This window comes from Vipera ursinii (assembly GCF_947247035.1).
Source record: "Vipera ursinii genome assembly, chromosome: 5".
In the NCBI taxonomy this organism is placed as follows: domain Eukaryota; kingdom Metazoa; phylum Chordata; class Lepidosauria; order Squamata; family Viperidae; genus Vipera; species Vipera ursinii.
Genome location: NC_139518.1, coordinates 13218264 through 13230710, shown reverse-complemented (window position 1 = coordinate 13230710; position 12447 = coordinate 13218264). Strand labels below are relative to the sequence as shown.

The following is a 12447-nucleotide window of genomic DNA, read 5'->3' as shown; positions in this document are numbered from 1 at the left end:
GTTTCTTTTATTAAGAAAAAGTTCCACCTGTGGCATCAAACAACCATTCCCATTAATATCTCTGTTAATGCAATGGTAGGTTACAAAAGGCAGAGCTGTACCAAACAGCATCTGTATAGCCTTGTATCCTATTTTAGTAACAGCTTCATTTTTCTCCTCCGAACTTCATTATATTTTATAAGAAGAAAGAGAAGGAAAAAAAGGAAAAAGTGTGTGTGTGTGTGCGTGTGTGTAGAAAAAGCAAAATTGGGAATGCAGAAAAAGTATAGAAAATAATAATCTCCAACTTTCTTTGTTATAAAGGTAAAGGTAAAGGTTCCCCCGCACATGCGTGCTAGTCGTTTCCGACTCTAGGGGCTGGTGCTTATTTCCATTTCAAAGCCGAAGAGCCAGCGCTTGTCTGAGGACATCTCCGTGGTCATGTGGCCGGCATGACTAGATGCCAAAGGCGCACAGAACGCTGTTACCTTCCCACCGTGGTGGTCCCTCTTTTTCTACTTGCATTTTTACGTGCTTTCGAACTGCTAGGTTGGCAGAAGCCGGGACGAGTAACAGGCGCTCACTCTGTTATGCAGCACTCGGGATTCGACCCGCCAAAGTGCCGACCTTCTGACCGACAAGCTCAGTGTCTTAACCCACTGAGCCATCACGTCCCATTCTTTGTTATACTTTGTCTAACAAGTATAAAATACTGTTGAAGGAAAAGTCTTCATCATGGTTCAGTCCAAACTGGGAATAAATAACATGATGACTGCTTTAGAAAGAAGGTTGCAGTTTATTGAAGAGGAGAGCCAGACAGAAATATGGCTCTGGAAGAGAAGAGAGAGAGAGCACATGTAGGGTGTGCTTTCCTGCCTCTTTAAGATCCTTTGAGAAAATACATTTTTCTGCTCTTTTAATATTTCATTCTCTGGGGGGCTGACTTCCCACAATACAATATAGCCTTTTGCTCTAAGATTAAACATAACACACAGTACTGCTGTAGTCCTCAACAATTCTAATCATCAAATCCCAAAGTTAAAATTTCATTTCTTTCATGTTGAAATCCAGAATGAATTTAGCATTTGTGACAAGGGTGGATAATAATCCTTAACCTTAAAACAACTTCATGTCTTAACATAAACAGCTTCTCCTTCCCTTTGAAGGAGGAGTTCTGAATCTAATTACAGCAACATAACTAGAAACGTTTGTGAGAAAAACATATTTCAAACTGACCATAATGAGTCCAATTAATTTCACACAATAGTTTATTCTGTTCAATAATAGTCCATAGAGAAGAAAAAAACCTACACAAATTGCATTAACTGTCAGGTTTTCTAATTCAAAATTATTGCAGGCCAAGGGCTTTAGGTTCATAATTGTGTTTGTATTAAATGGAAAAAAAAATCTCTTTGGTTTGGAAAGAAGGAAAGATTTCAGGCTGATCTTCAGCTAGTTTAGATGATACATTTTTTTAAAAAAAATAAGTGGATTCACAAATAGCATATGATCACAAGAGAATGCAACAGAAACTGAAGCTAATTGAGAGTAAACTTTATACAATTTATTTTAAAAGGAAAATAACTTCTTGGTAATTCCCATTAAATTTAATTTCCCCCATGCCTAAGATTTATAACTCCACTATTACCAATCCCTGTTCTTATTTCAATTTATTTATGTTTCAAAGGACTGTGCATTTTTTTTTGGGGGGGGGGGGCTAGACTTAATTTAATTTTAATTTAATTTAATTATATTGTTTTTAAATTTTGCCTTGTAAACCGCCCTGAGTCCTTTGGGAGTAGGGCGGTATATAAACCAAATTATTATTATTAATAATAATAATTAATTAATAATAATAATAATTAAGAAATATGGTAAAACAAAACCTGATCATGTTTTTATAAAATGGGAAGTAATTGCTACAAGATTATTTTGGTTGTTGAAAACATGATGGTCTATATAAGCTCAGACTGAGAGAGCCTACAGAACAGGAATCAGCGAGAAATACTCAAAATGTAATTTAGTTCCTATCTGAAGTTGAACCTAGCATTTTAAAACGAATACCAACATTGAAACTTAGCATGTATTTACTTATTCTTTGTTAATAATGAACTCATACACTCACCCCCACTCATGCTAGAGCCACCACTATGCAAACGTGCTGTGCAGCAAAAACAGGGCAACCACATGGCGAAAACGGGGCAGCGCTAGTGTCCATGTGGCAAAAACAGGGCGATGCTAGTGAGTGTTACGTGGTCACTAGCACTGCCCCATTTGGGTTGCGCTCGCTCGTGGCCTTGTTTGTGTGCATGTGCATATGCGTGTGTAAAATGCTTCCCCCTCCTTTACCTTCTGGTCTGCCCACTGAGAAAGGTTGGAGACTTCTGAATTAGAGAACAAATGAAAGCCCATGTTATCATCAAAAGAGTAAAAGAATTGAAATGAAAATGGACTGGCCATATAGCAAGAAAAACTGATGGCCAAGGCAGTCATAAAATGGATCCCACTTGATAAAAAGCATCCAAGGAAGAGATCTAAAACAAGATGGTTCAACGACATCAACAAGTATTGCCGGCCCAATTGGCAACAAAAAAAACAACACACAACCAGAACCATATTGTTTGGAAGCATGCAAAAGAGGCCCTCATCTTGCAATGAATAGACAATGGATGAAATGATGATGATGATGGTATTGAATAAGGTCATCTAAACGGCCACTAGATAGCAGAACAGAGGTACCCACACTTGCCTCATATTCTTTGCTCCCATTTGATGGTTATCACAAATTTTTGCAGCCTAGAAAACTAAAACAGATCCCGTGTACCCCAGTTCATATTTGTCATTTGTTTTACATGCTTTGAACCATTTAAAAACCTTATGTGTCCAGAGATGTTCTATCATTGATTATCTGAACATAGACAAACAAAAAAGCAAAAAAAAAACCAAACAAACATGTAATTTATGTCAGCCTAGAACTAATATGTTTTCCATTGCTTATAAAATAAGCAGTGTATTAAACAAACCAAATATGATAAAAAGGGAATGGGGAAAAGAAACAAATACCTTTTTCTCCTTATTAACAATCCATTAGCAAAAGTTCATCATAGCTTTATAAAGGTTGGTGTATCTTAGAAAGAAGGTAAAATTATTTAGGCCATCTTTAAAAGAATAAGAAAATGAATACCGGATAAAGAAACTATTTCTTCTGGCAGGATCTTACACTGAAAAGGCAGGCAGGCAAGGTTCTGGAGATATTTAATCTGAGACTCCATAGTCCTGTACTGAATAAAGATTCTAGTCTGGTAATCTTTACATCCATTTTCAACTCTGCTTTTTTCAGCTCAGTTGGAATTAATATAATAGAACAACAGAGTTGGAAGGGACCTTGAAAGCCTTTTAGTCCAACCCCCTGCTCAGTCAGGAAGCCCTATACCATTTCAGACAAATGGTTGTCCAATCACTTCTTTAAAACTTCCAGTGTTGGAGTATTCACAACTTCTGGAGGCAGGTGGTTCCATGCTATCATGTCACACCTAGTTATTCTTTTCATTAAACTAAACATACCAAATTCCAGCAACTGTTCTTTGTATGTTTTAACCTCCAGTCCCCTAAACATGTTTGTTACTCTTCTCTGTACTCTTTCTAGAGTCACAACATCTTTTTTACATTGTGGCGACCAAAACTGGCAGGTTACAGTATTCCAAATGTGATCTTACCAAGGCATTATAAAGTAGTATTAACTTCATGTAATCTTGATTCTATCCCTCTGTTAATGCAGCCTAGGAGTGTGTTGGTTTTTTTGGCAGCTACAGCACACTGCTGGCTCATATTTAAGTGATTGCCCACTAGGACTGCAAGATCCCTCTCACAATTATTACTATTGAGCCAGGTACTACCTATACTGTACCTGTGCATTTGAGTTTTCCTGCCTAAATGTAGAACCTTACTTTTTTCACCATTGAATTTCATTTTGTTAGATATGGCCCAATGTTCAAGTCTGTCAAGATCCTTCTGTATCTTAAAGACTATATTCTGGAGTGTTGGCTATTACTGCCAGCTTGGTGTTGTCTGCAAATCTGATGAATTCCTTATTTATCCCTTCCTCTTAATCATTGATGAAGCTATTGAAGAGTACTGGGCCTAAGACAGAGCCTTAGGGTACTCCACTACATACTTCCCTCCATGTAGATGCAGTTCCATTGAAGAATACAGGTTGAGTGTGGTTGGTCAGCCCGTTACGAATCCATCTGGTGGTAAGGGTGTCTAACCCACATTTTTCTATCTTATCAAGTAGTAGGTTGTGGTCTACTTTATCAAATGCCTTACTGAAGTCCAAGTAAATTATATGAATAGTATCGTGGATAGCATTGAATCAAAAAGAATTCAATACACACAATTCAAGAAGAATTTTTTAAAAAAAAATGTATTTAACCACAAAGATTAGGTGTAGTAGATGTTGGGCATTGTACCTTTAAAAGAGATTAAGTTTTTACATTGCACAAAGCATTAAGCAAAACTACAATATGACTTAATGAATAAACTCAGCCATTGTTTGTAGCTGAGCATGCTGTACAAGCCAGCTAAAGAGAAATTCTTGACAGGTTGTGGTTATTGTACTTAATTCAGAAAAAATCTTTTGGTTCAAAGTATATCCCAGTTACTGCCATGCAATTTTTGAATACCTTCAGAAAGAGTCTTTCTCAAACTACCACCTCCATAAATTGCTGTTATCTAAAAGCATCAGAGAAATAAGAAGCAATTTTCAGAACTAAGTGGTTTATTTCAGGAATTCCAAACTGAACATACAGAAAACAAAGTCTAAAAAAGCAGGATTCAAGCAGATCTCCTCTGCGTCTTCTACAAGTGTTTGTTTCTAGTCACAAAATTTTAGCTACAAATACGGTACCTACATGAAAAGCAGAGATATATATTTTTTCTAATATTGGTGTTTATTATCCCTAGTATCAGTCTTTTTGAAATTCAGGCTTGTTTTAGTGCCAAATATGAAAAGCAAAAAAATGTTCATTTAAGGTAGAAATTATGAAATTATAAAATAATCTACCCTTTACATAGGAAACCTCAGCAATCCCCAACTTGTTTTTTTGTTCACAGTTCTAATTTATTGTAGATCACATTCCTCAATGGGAAATTAGGTCTACTATTTTCAGCCTCACCAGTTTATTTCTGCCATTCCCTCCTTTTTATTTTCTTTATGATTTAATGGTTGTGGACTTGATGAATGTATTTCCAGATGAAAATCAGCAAACAGGATATAATGCTAAATCATTTATAATGCAGGATTCCTAATGTCACTTTTTTTCTCTTATAGCTACAAGATAGTGTGGTGGCTAAATGCAGGGAATTATAGTTAGCAGGTTATATTTAAACATTTGTCTGCTACCAATTTTTCCTTGTCATTTATTTTTTTTCCTTTCTGATGTTTGTAGTAAATCATTTTCTGTCCATAGCCAGATTGGCACCAGCATAATCCTAAATGCAATGAAAAGTAAGGGTATAGGAAATATCAATGATCTAAAAATAATCCCTTGAAATCAGTTCCCCACATCCTCAAAGATTTGCTTTAACCAATGACACATATTTGCTAGTATAAGATTTATCTCTAACTTTATTCTGAGTTTCCAGTGAAATCCATTTGGGGGTTGGGATTGAACTATTTTGTTGCTTAGGGTACAATTATGGTGCTTGATTATTTTTTAAAAAAACAACAACACTCCAACAAACCTGCATTTATTTGCTGCTAAATGCTTGATATTTAGCTAGCATTTAGATGGCAAAAGATTGATACAAGTGCTTTATTTCCACTTTTGACTGCCATCTGCTAAGCATCCCCTTAGAGAAATTAACTTCATTCCGTATTGAAATTGTGAATGTCAAATTCACCATGTATACGAAGCATACAGAAAGAGATATTCCCTCCTGGATATCACAATGGTTCCTTTTCAGGAATAATTATACATTTAATAATATATATATAGGGATGAAAGCAAAAGTTATATGGAAAACACTTGAATAAACAAAGCTAGTAAAGGTGAGGACTCTCTTCTAAAAGAGCAATTGATTTTAGAAATCATATCTCAGGAGGATGATACGCAAGAACTCTATATATGCCACATTGAAACAAACAGGGCTTTTTTTTCTCATAGAACGCTCAGAACGGAGTTCCGGCACCTTTTTTGGATGGAACCTTGTAGGGTAGGCAAGGCGGGTTGTATGACATGGGTGAGTTCCGGCATCTTTTTCTTTTACAAAAAAAGCACCGGAAACAAACATTGCATTTTTTTATTCCAGGACAATCCCATTGGATTATTTAATGGATTCATTTAAAAACTGAGCATAAAATTTCCAAGAGATATGTTAGGAATGGGTATATTATTGTGTCTTCTGTAGATCTTCATATGAGTTTTCCATTCATTCAGTAGAAACACCCTAACAACCTTAGATCCTGATTTTATATATTTATTTTATTTAATATATATATAATATATATATATATATATATATATATATATATATATATATATATATATATATATATATATATATATATATATATATATATATATATATATATATATATATATATATATATATATAATTAAATTTCAGGCAGTTTACAATAATGTAATAAAACCCTATAGGTACATGACTAAAACCACGACTTAAAAGCAGGGTTAAAAACAAATTAAAACTTACAAGTAAAAAATAAATCAAGTACAAATTCAAAGATAAGGAAATTTACAAGGAAGTGGGAATGTCCTTAGGCCATCAGCCATCCTTCGAGCTGCATCATACTTTTAGGCCCCCATGTTAATCAGAAAGCCAGGCCTTAATACTCTTTTGGAACACTAGAAGAATGGGGGTTCACCTCACCTTTGAAGGTAAGATGTTCCATAAGGTGGGGTCATCAGCTGAGAAGACTCTCTTCCTAGATCCCATCAGTCAAAATTCCCTGACAGAAGGGATATGCAGGATGCTTGACCAGGTTGGACAGGGCCATGTATTTGGGATGAGATGATTCTTCAGGTATCCTGGTTTCATGCCATGAAGGACTTTCAAGGAGACAACCAAGAACTTGAATTTAAATTACATAAACCAAACTCAGGAATTATATCAAGTGATATGGCTAACTAGCATAATTTAATATACACCTCCCCCTGGGGACTCTTTTTATTAACATGAGGCTCTTAGGCCAAAGCTAACACAAAGTCTTATTTTATCACTCTTGTAATTTTAAGTCATGGAAGACTTAAAGGCATGAAGCTCAAATAGTTTATTTCGGAAAACTTGTTCTGAAGGAGATGTCACTTTCACACACACACACACACACACACACACACACACACACAAACACGTACTATACTGTTTCTCTGTTCTGGTTGAAAAAATAATAATAATGGAAATCTGGAAAGGAAATAGAAAGGCCAGCATCCAATGCTTTTTAAACAAAACATTTAAAAACAAAACAAGAAACATTGGGATAACATGCTTCAACTGAGGATAAACATTAAGTCTGCCATAAAAGTACCAAACACCCTAGGAAAAGTGCCCATTTCACTCTGCCATGCCTCAAATCAATACAAAGGTTATTTTCCCTTTCTTTTCTTCTTCTTAAATTCCCTCTTGATCTTTGTGCATTTGAAAATTGCACATCACACTGGCTCACCCAGGGAAAATATCTTTCTGCTATTACAGAAGCAGGACGAGCCATTTTAAGTTATCCGGAAAGCAACTTTTGAAAGTGCCCTTAAAACAGTTCTGTTAAAAGAGGCCGTTATTTTACCTTCTGCAAGATTGACTTTTGTACTAAAATATTTTTAAAAACTTTATTCTTACTTTTGCTTATTAATTAACTAAGGAAGCAGCAGATTGGCAGCATACTGTTCTAGTTATATGCACACTGGAATTACACAAAAAATTATTATTTATTTTATGTATTAGATTTTTATCCCACCTTTATTACTCTATAAGGAACCCAAGGCAGTGAACATACATAATACTCCTTCCTCCATCTATTTTCCTCACAACAATCCTGAGGGGTGTATTGAGCTGGCAGAGAGTGCCTGACTCAAAGCCGGCTTTCGTGCCTAAGGTTAGATTAGAATTCATAGTCTCCAGGAGATTGGCCCAAATTCATCCAGCTAGCTTTCACGTACAGGTTGTCGACCATTTGAAGTTACAATAGCACCAGAAAAAAAGTGACTTCTGACCATTTATCCCACTTATGACCACTGCAGCATCCCTATGGTCATATGATCAAAGTTCAGATGCTTGGCAACTCACTTATCTTTATGACAATTGCAGAATCCAGGGGTCATGTGATATTCAAGAGCCGGGGTGGCACAGTGGTTAGAATGCAGTACTGCAGGCTAATTCTGCTGACTGCTGGCTGCCAGCAGTTCGGCAGTTCGATTCTCACCGGCTCAAGATTGACTCAGACTTCCATCCTACCAGGTCGGTTAAATGAGGACCCAGATTGTTTGGGGGCAACATCCTGGCTCTGTAAACTGCTTAGAGAGGGCTGTGAAGCACCGTGAAGCGGTATATAAGTCTAAGTGCTATTGCTATTGCTACTATTAGTTAAGGTTCTTAAATTTGAAAATGTTAAAGACATGTTGATAGAGTGTACCATGTTTCCCCAAAAATAAGACCTATCCCAAAAATAAGTCCTTGATTTTTACATATGCGCCTAATACTAACCCCCAAACAAGTCACAATTCTGGGGTGAGGCGCATGTGTAAAAATCAAGCTAGGTGGGGGGAGGGGTTGAAGCTGCCCCATGCACCTTGCACTTGCTTACCTTAGGACCCCTGCAGCCAGGCCTTCCGTGCCCTGACACCTGTTGAACTGCTGCCTGAGTTCTTCTGTGGCCCCTTGCGGCCCCTTGCGCCTGGACACCACATAGTGTATCATGCTGGTGCTGCCGCTCATGGCAGGAGGCCACATAACTCATCGTGCCAATGCCACCACTTGCACGCGCCACGGCACAACAAGCCACACGGTCTCTTCCTGCAAACGGCAGCCCCAGCATGATATGCCATGTGGTGTCCAGGTGTGAACAACCGCAAATGGCTGCAGAAGAACTTAGGCAGCAACGTGACAGGTGTCAGGGCTGTCCTAAGGTAGGTGGGTAAGACATCCTCTGAAAATAAGAACCTGTGCCTCTTTTGGAGGCAGAAAAATAAATAAATAAGAAAGGGTCTTATTTGGGGGAAAACACGGTAAGGACATTATTTTGCTATTATCCTGCAGCCCTTCCTGACAGAGGTAAACCTGCTGCACTGATGATGCCCTTCAAAACCAACCAGGCACAGATTATGACGGATATTGTGGACACATATTGATGTTAGAAATATTTTAAAGAATTGCTGGGATGCATCTAGCTGCAATGTTTTTTTTCAATCACAGCATTTGTAGAATTGATTTTATTGTCCTAGAATCTTCATCATTTAATTCAGATGGTCTTCTACTTACAACAGTTCATTTACTGACCATTCAAAGTTACAATGGCATTGGGAAAAGTGGCCTTATGACCATTTTTTCACACTTACGACCGTTGCATCATCCCCATGGTCACATGATCAAAATTCAAACGCTTGAAAACTGACTCACATTTATGATGGCTGCAGTGTCCCAGGGTCACGTGATCCCCTTTTGCGACCTTTTGACCAAGCCAAATCAATGGGGAAGCCAGATTCACTTAACAACCGTGTTACTAAGTTAACAATTGCTGTGATTCACTTAACAACTGTGGCAAGAAAGGTTGTAAAATGGGACAAAACCCACTTAACAATTCACTTAGCAAGAAAAATGTTGGGCTCAATTTTGTTTGTAAGCCGAGGACTATCCATATAAAGTAGAACTATTGCTCACAGCGTCCTCTTTTCTTGCTTGGTGGCTTAGCCAGTATTTTACATTTTTTTATATTGTTTTTTCCCCCTGATGACTTGTATTTCCATGTTGCCTTTAAATTTGCCTATTTGCTTCAATAAATAGGCTTTTGAAGTTCTTTAGAATATGTATAGTGTCACTTGCCTTACTTCTATCTTCTTGTTTTCATTTCTTCTGGATTTCATACTTAGAGCATATTTATTTATTTATTTATTTATTTATTTATTTATTTATTTATTTATTTATTTATTTATTTATTTATTTATTTATTTATTTATTTATTTATTTATTTGATTTATATACCGCCCTTCTCCCGAAGGACTCAGAGCATATGTGGGTGTGCACATAGCATCTCTCAGGTATAACTTAAACCAAACCACTGCATGCCAGCTATGAAAAGTTGGAGCATATCTTCAGTGGTCATCAGCCATAGGGATGCAAACATGTGCTCCAAATTACATTTTCTCTTTTGAACCCAGATCTCAGCAGAGTCTTAAAAAAATCTCTAATCCTCGTGACAGAATATTAATTCTGATTGGATCACTTGTATATACTTTACAAAAGAAAGAAAGAAGAAGAATGGTTTTATTTTATGTTCAATTGGATCAAATAATGTAAAAAATACAATTGACAGAGACACATGAAATGAGTAGGCAAGAGTACTTATAATTATTAAAAATATATGTCATGTCACATGGGGAAACAGTAGTGTTTCATTTTGTTTCTCATTTTTTGTTCTTTCATTTTTCTCCCCAAATTCAGTTTTGATGGGCTTTAAATACACACAAGGATACACACTTCAAAATTAATGAAACCGAGTACTCCTGTAAGGGAGTCAGTATCATTCAGCCCTTGCTCTGATGATGTCAACAGCTTGTTGACAAAAGCTCAACAATAGAGAAGAATTTTCTCTTATATGCCGGAGTTCATTGTTTTTATTTTTACTGACTTCAAATGTCTACACCTGGGATTCCAGTTTTTAAATTTATTATATCCATATCTATATCTATATCTGTATCTGTATCTATATCTCTGTATGTATATGTACATGTACATATTTATGTATATGTGTGTGTATATATCTATAGATTTGTAGATATGTGTGTGTATGTATTCTTTTTAAGACCCTGTAATCCCTTTTATCAAGATGGAGTTAGAGTAACTGAATGGAGCTGAGCCTTCCTGATACTTACATGGAGTTTGCAGCAGATCTTTTCTCTTTGCACCCTGATAGAGAAACATCTATTGCTGTCTAGGATTGAACTCTCAACCTTCTGACTGGGAGGTGAACAACTTCACCTCTAGGCTACAGTTAGGAGATTGCTAACTGAGCTTGTTGAATTTTTATTCCACAAAACATTCTTTATTCATGATTTGCTGTGATAGGTTATACTTTCCTAGAATACAGCTCTATACATTTTATTCTACTAAACACATTATATTTTCTATTATAATTTATACTTTCCTAGTACACAGAATAAGGTTCTTTGGAGTATCTATTCAAACCATAAAACTGACAAATTTCCATTATGCTTAAGGTGAAAAATTACTGAACCACTCAGTTCTGTTTTTTTCAAAAGTAATACAATTCTATTAGCAATATAGTTAAAAGTCAGTTCTATATTAGTCTCTTTTTTTCCTTTCTAAAAATGTGGGGTGGGGAGGAGATTATTAAAATACTGTTCTAGGGCAAACAATAGGGGAGGATTTAAAAGGTTTAACACAAATGTGAAAGAAAACCCCTTTTCAGCCTTGTTTATACATGGTTCACTTTATTCAACAATGACATACACATCTTCTCTAAATTTTCTTTTCATTATGTATAGGTTATAGAGCTGGAAAATAAAGCTTTAAAATCTGTCTGTTTAATGTTTCCCAGCGAGACCTAAAAAAAAAAAAATGTGACTTCTGCTTTCTCTATTTGCAGTCTCTGATTCTTTTTTCTCCAGTCCTGAAGATCTCTTTTTAAACCCATCATGCTATTTAAACAACCATCCTTTGAAGTTAATAATGTGGGGTGGAGAATCAGTCAAGGTCACAGCATTTATTCAGGGATGTCATGTTGTAATACTTTTGCTCTACTCCATACTAATGGAGCTATGGGAGATTAAGATGCATTGAATGTGCCTTCCTATTTAGCATGAGTGTTAAGCCCCTGGGAGAAATTATTCAGATAGAAGTCTTACTTTTACTTTAGACCACAGGTGTCAAACTCAATCGTGTCACATGATGTATCATGACGTATCACGATGTTTTTTGTCTTTGCGGAGCTGGCGTGGGCGTGGCCTGTGTGCGATGCATCCGGCCTGTAGGCCACCAGTTTGACACCCCTGCTTTAGACTGACATACCATATTGGAAGAGCTTCTGAAAAGGACAAGAAAGGCGATATGTAGAATAGAAATTGTGTCCTCCCCAGATGGACAATATCTGGCATTCAAAAGAAAAGGTGGAAGGGGAATAGGATAGCCCTTTTGAAGGATACAGCCAAGGAGAACCAATGTCATCTTAGATGGCAAACTGCAGAACAGTGAACTGAAATCACAAAAGGGCCCATTCCA

The 12447-nt window shown here is 36.5% G+C and overlaps 1 protein-coding gene across 4 annotated transcripts in view; it reads left to right on the top strand.

Moving 5' to 3' along the window:
• Positions 1-12447, top strand: part of NAALADL2 (N-acetylated alpha-linked acidic dipeptidase like 2) — a 474305-nt gene that overhangs the window by 225828 nt on the left and 236030 nt on the right. The window lies entirely within an intron of this gene.